The following is a 17,160-nucleotide window of genomic DNA, read 5'->3' on the forward strand; positions in this document are numbered from 1 at the left end:
GAAGAGTAAAATCTACCGGCAGCCTGATCACGTTAGAGACTGCATCAAGAGTGAGGTGCAGAAAATGTTGGAGTTGGGAGTCATTGAACCCTCGGATAGCCCCTGGGCTAGTCCCGTAGTTCTAGTGCCGAAACCTCACACCCAGGGTGGTAAGAGAGAGATGAGGTTCTGCGTAGACTACAGGGGTCTCAATGCAGTCACTAAGACTGACGCCCACCCAATACCAAGGGCAGACGAGCTTATCGATAGATTGGCTTCGGCCAACTACCTAAGTACGTTTGACCTGACAGCTGGGTATTGGCAAATCAGGTTAGCTGAGGACGCCAAGCCTAAGACAGCATTTTCAACCCCTGGTGGGCATTATCAGTTCGTGGTGATGCCCTTCGGTCTGAAAAATGCACCTGCCACCTTCCAACGGTTGGTGAATCAAGTCCTTACTGGGCTGGATGACTTCTGTGCGGCGTATCTTGACGATATTGCTGTCTTTAGCTCCACCTGGGAGGATCACCTGGTCCACCTGCGGAAAGTGTTAGAGGCGCTGCAAGCGGCAGGCCTCACTATCAAGGCCACCAAGTGCCAGATAGGGCAGACACAGGTTGTATACCTGGGCCACCTTGTCGGTGGAGGCCAGGTTCAGCCACTGGAGAGCAAGATACAGTCAATCAGGGACTGGGCTCCTCCAACCACCCAGACTCAGGTTCGAGCTTTCTTGGGCCTGACTGGTTACTATAGGAAATTTGTCAGGAACTATGGTTCAATTGTGACACCATTAAACGAACTGACAAGTAAGAAAATGCCAAAAAAGGTTCAGTGGACAGCGAGCTGTCAAAAAGCATTCGATGACCTAAAGCAGGCCATGTGCACGGCGCCTATCCTCAAGAGTCCGGACTACTCCAAACCATTCATTGTCCAAACATATGCTTCTGAGTTGGGTGTGGGAGCTGTTCTTTCTCAACTGAATTTTGATGGTCAAGACCAGCCCATTGCTTTTATAAGTAGAAGGCTGACCCCTAGAGAGAAGAATTGGTCAGCTATTGAGAGGGAGGCCTTTGCTGTGGTGTGGGCCCTGAAGAAGCTGAGGCCATACTTGTTTGGCACTCACTTCAAGATTCAGACCGACCATAAGCCCCTCTTATGGCTAAATCAGATGAAGGGTGAAAACCCCAAACTGCTAAGGTGGTCCATTTCCCTACAGGGGATGGACTTTACAGTGGAACATAGACCTGGTACTGATCATGGCAATGCCGATGGGCTCTCCAGATATTTCCACTTAGAACAAGAAGACTCACCTGGTCAAGGTTAGCTTAGTGTTCCGACGTTTGGGGGGGGGTCATGTAGGAGAGTAGGGTCTGCAATCCTATGATCACCCAGATTTTTTGCTTTTGTTTCACTGGTTTACGACTTTCTCTGGCTGTGGGCCTGCTAATCAGACCCACAGCCTGGCTGTTCTCTTTCTAAATTACGAGATGTACCCTAGGTGCATTTACCAATTGGCACTGGGCCACCCTATCAGACCCTGTAACTCAGGGCAGAGGTGTACCCAGGGCCGCCAGGGGCTGCAGCATGTATTATGCCACCCCTGGCTGGCCGCCTAAATCTGACACAACTGGCTGCACGACAGCTGGGGCGAAGTCGTGTAATCACGCTTTGCTATAGATATAGTAGCCCTATATCTAACCATCCAATGGACACTCGAGTCCCTATCAGTCACTCCTATGGCAGGCCTTGACAATCCTGAAGGCAGAGTGCATGGGCTCGTGTGAACTAGGCTCTGGCCCGAGCCGAGCCCGGTTGCAGCTTGCGGAATCAAGACCCAATGGCTGTTCCATGATAACGCGTACCACATCGGTAACTTCGGTGTCGCGTTATCAAGACATGTCGAGTAAGGTGTCATACGAATCGGGGTGCTGCCCTCTCACCAACTCTGGCGACGAGGTTAGCATTCCACCCTTCTAGAGGGACACGACATGTACGTAACTGTGAACCCCGGTTAAAGTTAACGAAGGCCTCAGCTCCACAAAATGGATGCTGCCACCACAGACACGAGTCTGACCTCCTGCTGCTGGGAGTCCTTCCAGCGAGGAGCGCTTGGACAAAGGGTTTCCTGTCGAGGGCGGTGTTCGCACCGTCCCAGACAGGGTTTGTGTATTCTGGGTAGGTAGGGCTTTTGCGAGAAGGTGACTGCGGAGTGGCACCCCGGTGCTCACTACGCATCTGCCGGTCTGAACCAGTTCCAGGGGCGCCAGCCCTGGCCTGGGGAAAGTCCGACAGGGGAGAGGGGTGTAACTACCCCCCTTCCTGGTCCCACCCTTAGGGCAGGACCTAGTCATGCACCCGCCCCTTTCTTTAGGATAAAGGCCGGAGCGGGGACCCTTCCAAATTAGATCATCTTTGAATCAAGAACTACTTTCTACGAAAGGACATTCGAGACTCTTCTCAAGATTTCTCCCTTGTGGCTATGGAGTAGTCACCCTGCATCAGCGGGCACCATCTAAGAACTCTGCGGTTTGCTGCAAGTCCTTCCTCAAGGAATCCGACGGCCCAGCTCGACGAGAACCGGCTTCCCTGGCACCTCTGACCTCTACCCACGTCATCAGCTCAGCTGTGATCTGTGGGTGCGACGAGACCTCGAGGGACCGGCCATCATCAGAACCTGCACGCTCTTAATCAGCACGACCTACGAAGCAATTCCCTGGTGAGTGCTCTGGGGTCCGAGAAGCCCCGACCCTGAGCCGCTCCAGCACCGAAGTGCAGCCTCCCAGCATCTCCACGATCTGCGTGGGGCCCTTCTGCTCGCTGCTCAGCACGTTGTCTGGTCACTAGCCGCTGGCTTGTGCCCTTCTTTGACGACAACCAACAACCAACGCTGCTGGTCTGGTTGCTCCAGACTGGCCCTTGCTTCCGTCTCTTCGAGAAGCACCCCGGACCCTCCTGGTCCAACCAAGACGCCATCTTAGGCCCACCACGTGGCCCTGAGAACTGCCAAGGCTTGTTGCCCCATCCTGGGCCCAGCGACGCCGACAGCATCATCCTTCGTGGGACAGCTCGCACCTCCACCGTGGTCGCCGACAACGCCTCCTGGTCCGTGAGACTGCAGAGCCTAGCGTCGCCCACTCACCTAGTCGAGGTGACGGCCAACCGGTGCCTTCCTGGTACCACTCTAACTACTGGCTAGTAGTACGAACTTGGTCCCCTCTGCTTTCAGGTGTCATCACTTTCTGATCCAGGCTTGGATCTCTCCGAACTATTCAGCACTGGTCGCCGGCCAGCAACTCCTTTCTTCCGGCTCCTGGCTCGTCAGCGAAGACCCCGACGCCTGTAAGACTTGTGCAGCCGCAGCCCTCGTGGCTAGGTAACTCGGCATTTCGGTGCCTGCATAGCCTCTTTACTCTAGGGTCCCGAGTCCCTCGCTTCCGACTTGCCTTATCGGGTCCGCCCGAGACCTTAACCTTTCCGTGTCCCCGGACACTTGTTTTTAAACTGTGCACTTGAAGTATTTGCCTAAGAGATTTGGTTTGTGCTTAGTACCCTGTCCTCATAAAGAGTACAGGGCTGTTGTGATTCTTAATAAATATATTGTTTATTTTCATAACACTTGTGTGGTGTCCTTTCACTGGGTGTTCAAGGGGTACATGTGTGGTAAACAGCTGGCTTAACGCGCCCTCTCGAGTCTTTAGCCTTAGACTGCTCGTATCCACGCTACTAGGATAGCTGGTCTATAGGTTGACTTACAACCAAACACCATAAGGGTCGTTGGAACGATACATAGCGGTCGCTAGAATAGCGAACGTTGCATATCGGGCCAACTTCTCACAGCAGGGACCCTGCGGCTGCACTCTAGGTGCACAGTTCGGGTGGCACTACATGGCTTTAAATATTTGGTTGTGTTCATTACAAGAGAGCCACAGGCAGGAACATTCTCCCGAAATTAGACCGGTGTCGCAGGGATACCCCAAACTGGCAGGCGCTCTGGCTCTCCTTACTGGGCCGGGTGGCCCTATTTAAAGAGATGACCCTCCAGGGTCTCCCGTACATCATGCAAAAAACGTCCTTTAAGATCCCACCAGACATTTTCTTTCAAAAGATAGACTGAGAACTTTGGCTCCTGTTGTGGGATGGTGGCACTTCACGCTGAGTAAGTTGCAGAGGGGAGTTTAATAAGGTGGACTGGCGGTCCGGAGCATTCTCAAGTATTACTGGCCCACGCAGCTAGTGGCAGTCAACAACTGGGTTTTTGCGGACCGTGAGGAACCTGCTTACCAGGTAGATAGATTGGCCATGGGCAAGAGAGGTTACCCCACCCCGGTGTTGTAATGAAGAACGTTCCGCCAGCCTCGGCCCAGAATGTGACGTAGGTGGTCCGCCGACCCATGCGGCACCGCCAGGGCCGATTCAACCTCCGGCTCGGCCTCTGACAGCCACCTGCGTGGAGGGCCGAGAGGGGCCCGGAGCGGAACGAAGGGTCCCCGACCAGCCTCGACCCAGAGCGGGACGAGGTGGTCTACTGACCCCTGTGGCGCCGCATGGGCCAGCCGGCGCTGATGCCGTAGCAGCATCAGCTCAGCCGTGGACAAGGTTGTTGTCTGTCTAGAGGGCCAAACAGGGCTCGGGGATGCAACCCGAGCCCTGCTGACCTCCTGAGACACCACAGGGACTCCCGCAGGAGTTTGCGGCGAGGCAGAGGTGCCGAGGTCCGAAGGTGGGAGCCCTGAAGGGCCGAACCCCAACAGCACCACATCCTCCAAGCCTGGAGACGAGCCAGGCGGCACCAGGGCGCCGCGGGGACCCCCGCGCAATGCAAGGGATCTACCGACGTCCTAGGAGGGGAAGGAGAAGGAGACGCCAGCGAGGCCTGCAAAGACGCCGCATATGTCTCCATCTGGGCTCACGACGCTCCCTCACCGGGAAACGGTTGATAGGAGGACGACACGCGGGCCGCATTACCCATGGAGAGCCCATGCCCCCGGCAGGCCGAACACCAGCCCCCGGGGACAAGCTGCGACACTTACCCACTGGGGAGCGACGCTCGTGCGACATCAGAGAGGGATGAGGACGCCGACGATGACGGCCGCTTCTGATCCATCTGCGGAGGCTGATCGAGGGGATAAAGCCGATTTTGAGAGACGCGCCGAGAGTAGTTTCTTCCGGCGCTCCCGCCGTGACTTTGGCTTCAACTGTTGGCTCGCCTCACAATCAGTGGTGCCCTGATCTTCCCCTAAAACCACATGCAAATGAGGTGAGGGTCTGTCGCCGACATAAGGCGCCCACACGACGTGCCTGTCTTAAAGCCCGAAGGCATTCCCACACTGTTCCACCAAAAGATATCACAACGATGAAAGAAAAAGGGGCCTAAACAGGCCCGAACAGAGACCGTATCTGCGTTGCACGCAGAAAATAAAAAAAACGACGTAGGCGCGCCGGGGTGGGACTTATGTGACCTCGCTTATGTCAAGTACGCAGACGACGCCTGGGCGGAGTCGCGTGATGCCATCTCCCCGGCACGCAGGGATGCTGTGGCAAAAAGTTTTCCAGATCCAGTCTCATGCCTAGGGGATAATTCTACGTCAAGGAATCTGCAGCTAGTAGTCTCTATCAGATACTGAGGCTTTTGTGCTTAGTACAGGTTTAATCTTACGGTGTGTGTGTGGGTTTATTTGAACCTTGTGGTTTAATCTGCACTTGTTGTTTATGCGGTGTTGTCACATCCTTCTAATTATAAAAGGTATGTTACAGGCGACTAGCTGTTTCTTGTCCGTGACTTCTCAGAAAGTAAGTGTGCACAGTTAACAGCAGCAACATTGTAAAGTGTCAAGAGCCTGATTTAGAGATCGCTAGCCGAGTTACTGGCCGGGTTACTCAGACACAAACGTGACGGATATCCTGGCCGCCGTATTACAAGCACTACTGAATATACTATAGGGGAGCCTTGTTTCTTTCCTTCGTACTTTCTATTTCTCTTGTTTATATTATCTTTATTTTACTTTTTTTTTCTCTTTCTTACTGCTTTTTCTGTTTCCCTCTATTCCTGGTTTATCTTTCTTTCATTTCTTAATTTAAGAGTGCTCAGCCTCCTAAAGCATTTTATTCATTCATTTTAATTTCTTTTTTCCTGTCACGGGGATGACTGCACAGATATCCTTATAAGTAGGATCTTATGAATTCTGCATGAACCTGTTTACTAATGGTCCTAGTTGAAGGTGTCATTTAGAAGTTAAATACGTGTTTCTGATGTGAGGCAGGGTGGGTATGTGTGACAATATGTGTGAGAGAGAGAGACAGAGAGAGAGTGTGTGTGTCTGTCTGTCTATGTCTGAGTGTGTGTGAGTATTTGAGCGTGGGGAGCCGGCTCTCACTAGACTATACCAAAAAGAGGTATAGTGTGCAGAGAGTCCAGTGGATCCCCAGAGATTTTACAGAGGCTAAAGTAGATAATACTAATGCTCTTTTGTGGTAGTGTGGGGAAGCAGTTAGATTATACGAGGGTAGTTGTAAGCATTTGTTGTACACACAGTGCCAATACATGACACACACTGTTGTACCCACAGTGGTAATAAATGACACACACTCAATGAATAAATCTAAGACCAATTTATAAAATGACACTTTGTTAGATTTATTTTGCGGACCCACAGAATTTCATCTTGAGTAGATACGTTTTGCAATAGAAATTCTGTTCAATATAAAAAGGGGACAATTAGTGCAATTTCCAGACTTTGCAATGTTAACCTAGGGGGTGAAGAAAACATTCAACATACGTACAGGGAACATCTACTTAAAAGACCATTCTTCGGAAGTTAAGGTTAGTATTGGACAAGGTTCAGTTCAGAACCAACAGTGCATCACCAGCGGCAATGGGGCGCCCAGGTGCAAGTGCAAGTTCAAGGTTGGAAACCCAATACAAACTAAGGGGGACTGGGGCAATCGGACAGAGGCTGCTTACAGGTAAGTAACAGCGGCTTGGGGGAACTAGTCTCTGGGGGTTGAGGCCAACACTGGACATGGCCCAAGGCAGCACCATGACTACACCACACCACCAGCGGTACGGGGACGCCCGGGTGCAGGATGCCAACACAGCATCAAAGACAGGCCAAGTTGGAAAAGGTCTGCAGGCTCGGGCCAGGAGGCCGGTCGAAGGAAACCAAAAGCTGTCATGGTAAGTTTTGATTCTCAGAAACGTAGCAACACCCTTTGTCCTCTTCTCCAAAGCCCAGGACAATGGTTACAAGGGTGCCTTTTGGTGTCAGAAAAGGCATACCAGAGCACGTCAGGGTTGAGGGGGGTGTCCTTGCAGAGGCTGCAGGTAACGTTGAGGAGTCCAGACGAGGTCCGTGTAGGAGAGTAGGGTCTGCTATCCTATGGTCACCCCAGATTTTTGCTTTTTGCTTCACTGATTTACGACTTAATGTGGCTGTGGGCCTGCCAATCAGACCCACAGCCTGCTGTTCTCTCTCTAAATGTATGCCAAGGCACTTTAGGTGCCTTACCAATTGGAACATGGATCACCTTGTGAGCCCCTGTACAGTGTACTCTAGGTACCCAGGACATAGGTGCATCCAAGGCCTACCAGGGGCTGCAGCACGTATTGTGCCACCCCTGGCCTGGCCTTACTATTTGACACAACGGGCTGATCACTCAGCTGGGGCAAGGTGGTGTAATCACCCTTTGCTTTAGGTATAGTATCGCTATATCTAACACATACAAGGACACACAGTAACCTATAAGTCACTCCAATGGCAGGCCTTATCAATCCTGGAGGCAGAGTGCCTGGTTATGTGTGAGATGGTGCTCTAGCATGAGCTGAGCCTGTCTGCAGCTTTCGGAACCATGTCCTTTAGCTGTTTCCTGATAGCGTCATACCATATACTCTTAAGTGCATTATGAACCTCACGGTTAAATGCTAACTCTGGTTTGACACTATCACAACATGTCGAGTAAGGTGTCATACCAATTGGAATACTACCCCCTCTCCAATTCTGGCGACGGGGTAGCATTCCACCCTTCTAGAGGGACACGACATGTACAGAACCTGAACCCCGGTTAAAGTTAAACAGAGCCTCAGCATCACAAAATGGATGCTGCCACCACAGATACAAGTCTGACCTCCTGCTGCTGGGAGTCCTTCCAGCGAGGGAGGCTTGGACAAAGGGTTTCCTGCCTTGGGAGGTGCTAGCACCACCCCAGACAGGATTTTGTGTATCTGGCTAGGTAGGGCTGAATAGAATCAGACCTGCCCGGGGCACACAAGGTGTCCCCGTGCATAGGCCAGTTCAAACCGGTGCTGGGGCACTCCAGCCCCAGCTCTGGCGCAAAACTGGACAAAGGAAAGGGGGTGTAACCACCCCCCTTCCTGGTCCCACCCATAGGAGGGACCTAGTAGGTAGTCCAGCCCCTAGAATTAGTTTAAAAGTAGGAGCTGAGCCCCAAGACGGCAGATTACCCTGAAATTCGACTACAAGAAGAAGAAACTCTGGACCTTTCGACGTTCTGCTGCTCAGAAGACTGAAGAATCTCCCTTGTGGCCAAGGAGAGGCCACCCTGTGAACATAGGCACCATCCAGCGATCAATGACTTGCTTTGCCGCCGCCTCGAGCCAGAGCCCGACAAGAACCAGACTCCCAGACATCTACCAGCCCGATCCACAGTCCCTGCTAAGCTTTGACGAGTGGAGGCGACCTGAGACGTGGGACCGGACCTCTTGAAACGTCCACGAGAAGCTGACTGCGCAGCCCCTGAGGTACCCTCATCACTGTGCTTGGGGTCTTGAGAAGCCCCACCACCGAGCTACATTTGCACCAAGGACCAGCCCCCCAGCTCTCACGAGATCTGAGTGGGACCCTTCTGCTTTATTCCACTCGACTCGCCTATCTGGTTACTAGTCCGTTGGCCAGTGGCCATTTTGGTGACCAAGCGACAACTTTCCACCGCTGGTCTGGGTTCCCCAGCGGTCTACAGCGCGGAGATACCCCATGTGGGGTGATTCATGCGCTTTACAAGACATCATTACATTACATTACATTACTGTGAACACTGTCCCCTCTGCTTTCAGGTCTTCACCTCTTCAGATCCACCCTTGGATCCACCGGAACTCTTCACATCAGGTCGCCTGCAGCATCAAAACTTCAAGGCTCCATCCGGACTCCTCCAGAATCCCGACACACATTGGCACCACTGCACCCGCCTTCTCGGGGTGGTAATGCTGGCACTCCGGTGCCCCCGAGTAGTTTAACACTTCTAGTGTCCAGATTCCAAAGGGTTAAGTCTTAGACTGACCGGAAGACTTCCTATCTTCGCCTTTTTAACTTTTACGCATCCATTGACTTCAATGTAACTTGCTTCTAACTTTGCGCACTGTAAACCAGATCCCGTGGGACTCCTAGTTCCTAACCTGTGTTAGTCCAGCGTAGCCCGAGCGATTCCCAAGGCCCTAGGCCTTACTTCCTTTCAACTTGTGGTACTTATACCACTTCTTTAGTATATGGTTTTAGGGGCCACCCGGGCCTATCCATATTTGTGCTACTTTTGTATATTATCAACTGAATTGTTTTAACGTGTTTGCTCCTGTGCTCATAAAGAGTTCAGGGGACTATTTGTAGTAATAAATACATATAGATTTTGAATATATATCCTGTGTGGTGTCCTTTCACTTGGTGTTCAAGGGGGTTACATATGGTAATACAGCTGGCTTTACATGCCAAAAGAGTTTAGCCTAAGACTGCTTTGTCCACGCTACCACTAGGATAGCTGGTCTATAAGGTTGACTTACAACCAATCACCATAAGGGTTGTTTGGACTGATACAAGGTGGTCACTAGAACTAGTGAACATCATATATCAGGCCAACTACTCACAGTCCGCTCATGGTGGACTCTCGCTCTAGACTGACTGGGAGCGATCCTCTAGAAAGGAGCTAATCAAACTAAGGGCTGAGCCCTGAATGCCACTCCTCCTTGACATGCTTCACCAAGATCCCCTGGTTGACCGTGTCAAAGCGACCGAGAGATCCAACAGCACCAGGGCCTATGGAGTACCCCTGTCAGCCCTCTTTCGCAGGGAGTCTTATACCGCCAGTATTACGGTCTCCGTTGAGTGGGCAGGCCAAAAACCAGCTTGGTGTGAGTCGAGATAGTTGGATTGTTCAATAAAATTGGACAGACACTTCACCACATGAGACTCCAGTACCTTTGCCAGGTATGGGAGCAGAGATTGGGCGGTAATTCAACAGGATCTGGGGGTCTTCCCCTGATTTCTTCAGAAGGGAAACCACAATTGCCTCTTTAAAGGCCTTAGGCACACAACCCTAAAATAGGGACTCATTCAGAAGAGAGAGTGCTGGACCCGGGAGGCCGGTGAAGGCTTCTTTTAGGACATGTGGTGGGCAGCAGTCCGTAGGGGATCCAGATTTTTCTTTAGACAAAAGGTCCTGGTACACCTGTGTACAGTAGTTCTCTGCAATCTTCTCTGCTGGTGCACATCGGTAGTGCCCGGCTCTTCTTAGGCCATCAGGAACTGAAGTTCAGAGACTGGGGATGCCACCTGAAAACTAGATTTAAGGGCGTCACAAGGGAGTGACAGGTAGTGTCCAATGGGCCCTCTTCCTGGGGTGTCTACGCCCTCTAACATGCCCACCTTCTCTGAGAGGAGGACACAGTCCTAGCCCTAACTGGATAAGTCCCATCATCTTCAAGATGGTGGGCACTGAAAAGTGTACTTGACCTAGCCTCAAGCACCCGAGGGCTGGAGTTGGCAGAGGGGGCACATCTGCTCTTCTATCACAGGTTTCCCACCTGTCCTGCCGCCAAAAAGGGGGTGAGGACAAGATGGAGGCCAGCTCCTTCGAACAGGAGAGGCTGGGGTTGCATTACAAAGGAGGCAAGACCTTTGAAGCTCCCCACCACGGATGGCTCTTCCTGTCCAGGGGAGACGTGAACACCTCCACCCAGAAAAGTCATTGTTCTCAGCCTCAGAGTGCGCAGGCACTCTCCCCTGAGGTCAGAACACACTCTGGTGGAAGCAGGCTGGCTCAGGCCAGTCAATGACCACACTAAGGATTGGTAGGTTTCAGGGGACACCTCTAAGGGGCCCTCTGTGTGCAATGTTTAATAAAATCTACACTGGAATCAGCACAAGTTTATTATGTTGAGATGCTTGGTGCCAAACATCACATATTTCAGTGAAGCCATCATGGAGCTCGCGAACTCATAATGACGAGTGTCCAGCCTACGTATAGACTATGACTTCCCTGGTCACTTACAATATCCAAGAATGGACTAGGATATTGCAGGGGCATCAGGGGCATTTCATGCAGATATGCCCTCACAGGGGGGAGAGGATGTGGTGCAGCAGCCAGAGCTGCCGACTCGGGAACTGGGGATCCGGGTTCAAGTCTGTGCTTCAGCGCAACATCCCGTGATTCTGGGCAATCACTGTATCTCCCGATGCCCATAGACAATGTCTGTAAACCCTCACAGGTGATGAGCTGCAATATATAAATCTGCGAACTTTAACTCACTGCCTGAGATATGTGTAAGACATCCCTCTAGCAGTGTTAATGGGAATGGCACACAGGGATGTGTGCCAGGTCGGCTCTTCAGTTTTGTCAGTAGGTGACGGAGTCTGAATTTAATAATTGTCCCACTAAGTAAGGAGGGGTCTATCACCCACTCCCCTTCTTCTCTGTTGTCGTCAGTTGTGTGTGCGTCCTCCGGGTGATGAGACATCGATGCCACCGGAGGGGGCAGCCCGATGATTGATGAAGGCAGAGGAAGAGGCGTCTGTGGGACAGATGAGGCCAACTCCGAGGGAGGAAATCGGTGGTAGTAGTCATTAAACACATGTTGCAAATTAGAGATGAGAGACATGGGTATCTGCACAGTTGGATTCTCAAGTGGTGGTTCAGTATTAGGCTCAGGGTAATAATCATATCCTTGGTCATCATCAATATCTTGTCATTTGATGAGAAGCTCGGAAGGAGTACGAGCAGCACGGAACCGGTCATCCTCTTCCGAATCCTCCTCATTAGCCCCATAGTCAAAAAGCTCCACAGAAAGATTTGGAGATGGTTGAATTGGCAATAGATCCAAAGAAGAGTTCCTACGTTGACATTGAAGTAGGTAAACATCCGTCGTTCCTGAAGGCGGCAAAAGTGTTGCTGAAGATTTCAAGGAGACTAAAAACATCAAAGCTGAAGGTGAACCAAGGATGCCGCCGCCGACTCAGCGGTCGACGACGAAGAGCGTGGTTGAAGTTCCATAAGGAAAGGTGTCTGTGCTGTCAACGAGGCAACTGTCGACGAGGCAACCGTCGACGAAGCAGGTGGAGCCTTGAGAGCCATCGACCGTCTCGTCAGCGAGGAAGCATCCGTCGATGACTGACCGGAGACAGACCTCTTTTATGTCAACGACGAAGTGAGGGAGGTGGCAGACGAACGAGGCTTCACCGACACCATGACAAACGTCGACGGAGAGGACGCTGACGACATAATCATTGTAGGTTGAGGAGAAGAGAAGGTGGAAGTCGTCGTTGTAGAAGTGGCGACGGAAGTCATTGTCGACGAGGAACTAATTTTTTAGGCAAATTTGTTGCAGGAATAGACTAAGACGTCTGAGACTTAGAGGCAGATCTCGGAGGCTTAGAGGGCATAAGTAGTCCCTTAGAAGGAGCAGGAGCCCTTTTTGAGGAGGAAGTCTGGCCTTCATGAGTAGAGGTGTGGTGTTTCTTGAGCATCTTAACCTTAGCAGATACCATCTCCGCCTCACAAGCCCTCTTCTTAGAGATGACAGTCCCGAGAGAGGAATCACTCTCAACATCTGATATCCTTAGTCTTGAGTTTCTGTAACCACAGAAGTAGACGTCCCTCTCTGTCTCTTAAAGTCTTTTGAGGGAAAGTCCTGCAGATTTTACAATCTCTCACCTGATGCTCAGGGTGGAGGCAGTAGATACACTTTTTGTGGGGGTCTTCGGAATGAAGCTGGAGTTTCCCACAAGACTCACAGTGTCGGATGAGTGACCTCTTTGTAGTAGACAAAGCAGTGAAGATATTCTGACGAGTTTCTGAAGGGAAAAGGTAGAGGTGCTGAGCAGAGCTCAGGGAGACTCCCTTCACACGACGTGCGGTAGAAAATCTGAGAGCCTGAGCCTCTGAGGAGAAGGTTCCAAAGGGTGCTGTCGCCTGATTGGCTGGAGTTTGTACCATATCTAATGACTTGGACAAGTTATTAAAGTGGCAACTACCCATTGTCTGTATCTACTCGGGTCCAGAGATATATCCACACTCGGGATCTTAGGTCTTCCCATTTGAATCCCCTAGCTACTTCGTCCTTTAAACGCTGAAATTGAGGGGACTAAGATTTGCAGTCCTGGACCCTCAATTTTGGAATACTCTCCCTCAGGACATTAGATCAATGATATCATATCCTCAATTTTGGAAACTCTTTAAAACCTGGCTCTTTCACCAGGCTTATGAATGAATCACTTAGCGGCAGGACTCCCTTGTTCGCAGCGCCATGAAACCTTGTGGTGTGCACGCGCTTTATAAGTATTTTTAACATAACGTAACATTTAACATCGTCTAAATAGGACAACCTGGTAAGTCCATCTGCATTGGCACTCCCAGGTCTCAGTTTCACTTCAAAGTCCATTCCCTGTAGGGAGATGGACTACTTTAGCCAATTGGGATTTTCACCTTTCATTTGCATTAACCATCCGAGAAGCCTGTGGTCTGTTTGAACTAGGAAGTGAGAGCCAAAGATGTTTGACCTAAACTTCTCAAGGGACTAAACCACAGCAAAGGCGTCCATCTAAATGGCACTTCAACGCTGTTCCCTGGGGATTAGCCTTCTACTGCAGAAAGCCAGAGTCTGATCTTGACCTTGGTCATGTTTTTGGGATAGCACTGCTCCTATACCATGTTCAGAGGCATCAGTCTGCACAATGAATTGCTTGCCATAATCTGCAGCTTTCAGAACAGCTGCAGAGCACATTGCTACCTTCAGCGTGTCAAAAGCCTTTAGACAGCTCACAGTCCAGTTCACTATTAGTGGGCATTCTTTTTGAAGTCAGTTCTTTGAGGGGTGCCACAATGGTGCCATAATCCCTCACAAAACTCCTATGGTCGAAGGGAAACCAAGGAAGGCCCTCACTTGAGTCTGGGTAGTTGGAGCCGTCCAGTCCAGAATGGTCTAGATCTTGGGTTGTAAGGGTGAACCTGGTCTCCACTCACAAGGCGACCCAAGTATGCAACCTTTCCCTGTCCTATCTGGCACTTGCATTTCTTGATAAGCCTTGCACTTCTCAGAGCCTCCAGTGTTTTCCTAAGGTGGATCAGGTGCTCCTGCCAGGTGGAGCTAAAGACAGCAATATTGTGTAGAAATGCTGCACTCAAGGATTCTAATCCAGCAAGGGCTTAGTTCACCAACCTTTGAAGAGTGGCAGGTGTATTTTTCAAACCAAAGGGCATTGCAGTGAACTGATAATACCCATCTGGGGTTGAAAATGCAGATATTTCTTTTGCTCCTGCAGTCGTCAGTCCTATCTGCCAGTACTCTGATGTGAGATCAAACATACTCAGATACTTGGCTGCTCCCAACCTGTCAATAAGTTCATCTGCCCATGGAGTTTGGTATGCATCGCTTTTGGTCACATCATTCACGCCCCAATAGTCCACACAAAACCTCATTTCTTTCTTACCATCATGGCTATGAGGCTTGGGGATTAAGACAACTGGGCAGGCCCAGGGGCTCTCGGAAGGCTTTAGAACTCCCAATTCCAGCATCAGGCTTACTTCAGCTTTGATGCTCTCTTTCACATGTTCAGTCTGCCTGTATATTTTATTCTCAACAAGTAGTCTTTCATCAGCGTCTACATCATGGATACACCAGCGAGTCTGGCGAGAGGTCAAAAGGAAGAGCACAGCAAACTGATTTAGGACTTGCCTGCAATCAGTCTCCTGATGGGCAGGTGGGGTGTCTGACAAGACCACACCTTCCACTGACCCATCTTTTGGATTGTCGGACAGGTCAGGGGCAGGTTCACTCTTTGCTTCCCGATCCTCATCTGGAACCATGAGCAAGGTCACATCTGCCATGTCATAGTAGGGTGTAAGGCAGTTGAGATGGAAGACCTCTTATGGTTCCTATTAGAGCCAGGGTCTACCAGGTAGGTGACCGCCGCTTTTTCTTTCTAGGATAAGGTAGGGTACACTCCACTTACCTAGCAGAGCCCTAGGAGCCACATGACCTAAAACCCACACCATCTGCCCTGGCTGGAACTCAACCATAGCAGCCTTTTGGCATTACCAGGGCTTCTGCAGCTAGGCTGGCCGCAACGTTTTTGCTTGCTTTTTCCACGTACTCATACATCCTGGAGCAAACGCCAAGCACATAGTCCACTATATCTGCTACGGTTCTACAAGAGGTTTCTCCAATCCCTCCTTCACAAGGCACAGTGGTCCCGACAGGAAACCCAAACAGAAGCTAAAATAAGGAGGACCCCACTCCCTTCTGTGGCCCTTCCCAATAGGCAAAAAGCAGGCATGGAAGTGAGACATCCCTTCTTCTTTTGAGTTTTTCAGGAAGTCCACCGATCATGCCCCTCATGGTCTTGTTAAATCTTTCAACAAGGCCATTACACATAGCAGAGTGGCTTTGGCCACACTGACCAGGACGTATGCAGCGGGGGGTTGGAGGTCCCATATTTAGACCCCTAATATTATGCCGTTCAATTGCAACACGCAGCTCGATGGCTCAACCCAGACCCTAGTTGGGAAATGCAGCTCTTGGCGGGAATAGTGGACGCTGGTTGTCTTCCAGAGCTGTTAATGGATGGAATCAGGTACATCGAGAGATACTCCATATATTGTGCGACAGATGGCAATGGTTTGTAGTGAGAGTACTTAAGCACGCACCATTCCATAGGGAGCTCCCAATCTAGATATTAAAACCAATCAGGCAGATAGCACTCAGTATGTCCTTCCAGGCATGGAGGGAGGGGGCTGTGAGAAATAGGGTGAATTGTACCCAGATGAGACTTATCCCCTTTAAACATGCCCGCAAAGAGTTTGGTCTAAGTCAAGGGCAATTTTTACAACATGTGGTGCTTGGCAGACACAACTAAGCACACCTGGCCATGCTATCCGACAGCTCCGCAGCATACTCAAACCCTTGAGATACTGCTAACGTATGGAGCGTGTAGACACCTAATTAAACATCTTTACAGAACAATGTGATCAAGTACAGTAGGCACTACACACGGGCCCGAGAGGCCTGGAATTTAGACTTTGACATTCCAATGGAAGATCAAGACTGGCAGCGGGCCTATGAACTAATACGCATGGTTTCTAGTAATGCCTATTTTCGACTGATACATTATAATTTTCTGCATAGATCCTACTTAACGCCACAACACCTTCATCGAATGGTCGGGTCTTGCCCAGATATATGCTTGCGCTGCAACACTGTGGGGTCTGATTTCTTACATTAACCATGATCCTGCGATGAAATACACTCCTTCTGGCAACTAGCTGTCGAAGAAATGGTGCATGCCACATAACTAAGTATTGAGCTGACACCCAAATACTGTTTATTAGGCCTCTTTAGATGCCAGAATGGCACAAGATAACCTATACATTTCGTCAGTCGCCTATGGTACTGGCATGATGTAGAATTGCAATCACATGGCTGCCCCAGATTGCCCCAACGATTGCGCTCTGGCACAGAGATGGGCCTCTTCTTCTATGGCGGGCGCTTCTATCTCGTCTTATTCAGTTTCTTTCCCAAAGATATCCAGAGTGTGTTGAATGCTTTGACGCTGCCTCTCTCGTCATCGAGCCTGATGATCGGGTAGAGTCCTCTTGGACCGAAACGACTTAGAAGCGACGCAGGCTTCCTCCTTGTGCTCTGGAGAGAGGCACAGGTTAAAAACCTGATGTACGTCGGTGCGAGGGTACTTGGCGTGGCACCCAGGACAGAAATAGAATGGAGTCCATTCCATTTGCAGATGGCTGGCCCAAAGCAGCAAAGCCCGACGGTGGCCCACAAGGTTTTCTATCGAAAATGGAGAGTTTGTCGATCTATTTGAAACGCGGAGAACAGGGAAACGGGTACTGAAACAATACCGTTGAGGGTAGAGTGGACTGCGAGGAACCCAAAGAGCGGTTTTGGAGCCC

At 50.6% G+C, this 17,160-nt stretch overlaps 1 pseudogene; it reads left to right on the forward strand.

Moving 5' to 3' along the window:
- Positions 1 to 6,998: 6,998 nt before the first annotated feature.
- Positions 6,999 to 17,160, forward strand: part of LOC147737627 (uncharacterized) — a 100,500-nt pseudogene continuing 90,338 nt past the window's right edge.

Source organism: Lissotriton vulgaris, chromosome 1_1 (assembly GCF_964263255.1).
Source record: "Lissotriton vulgaris chromosome 1_1, aLisVul1.2, whole genome shotgun sequence".
NCBI lineage: Eukaryota > Metazoa > Chordata > Amphibia > Caudata > Salamandridae > Lissotriton > Lissotriton vulgaris.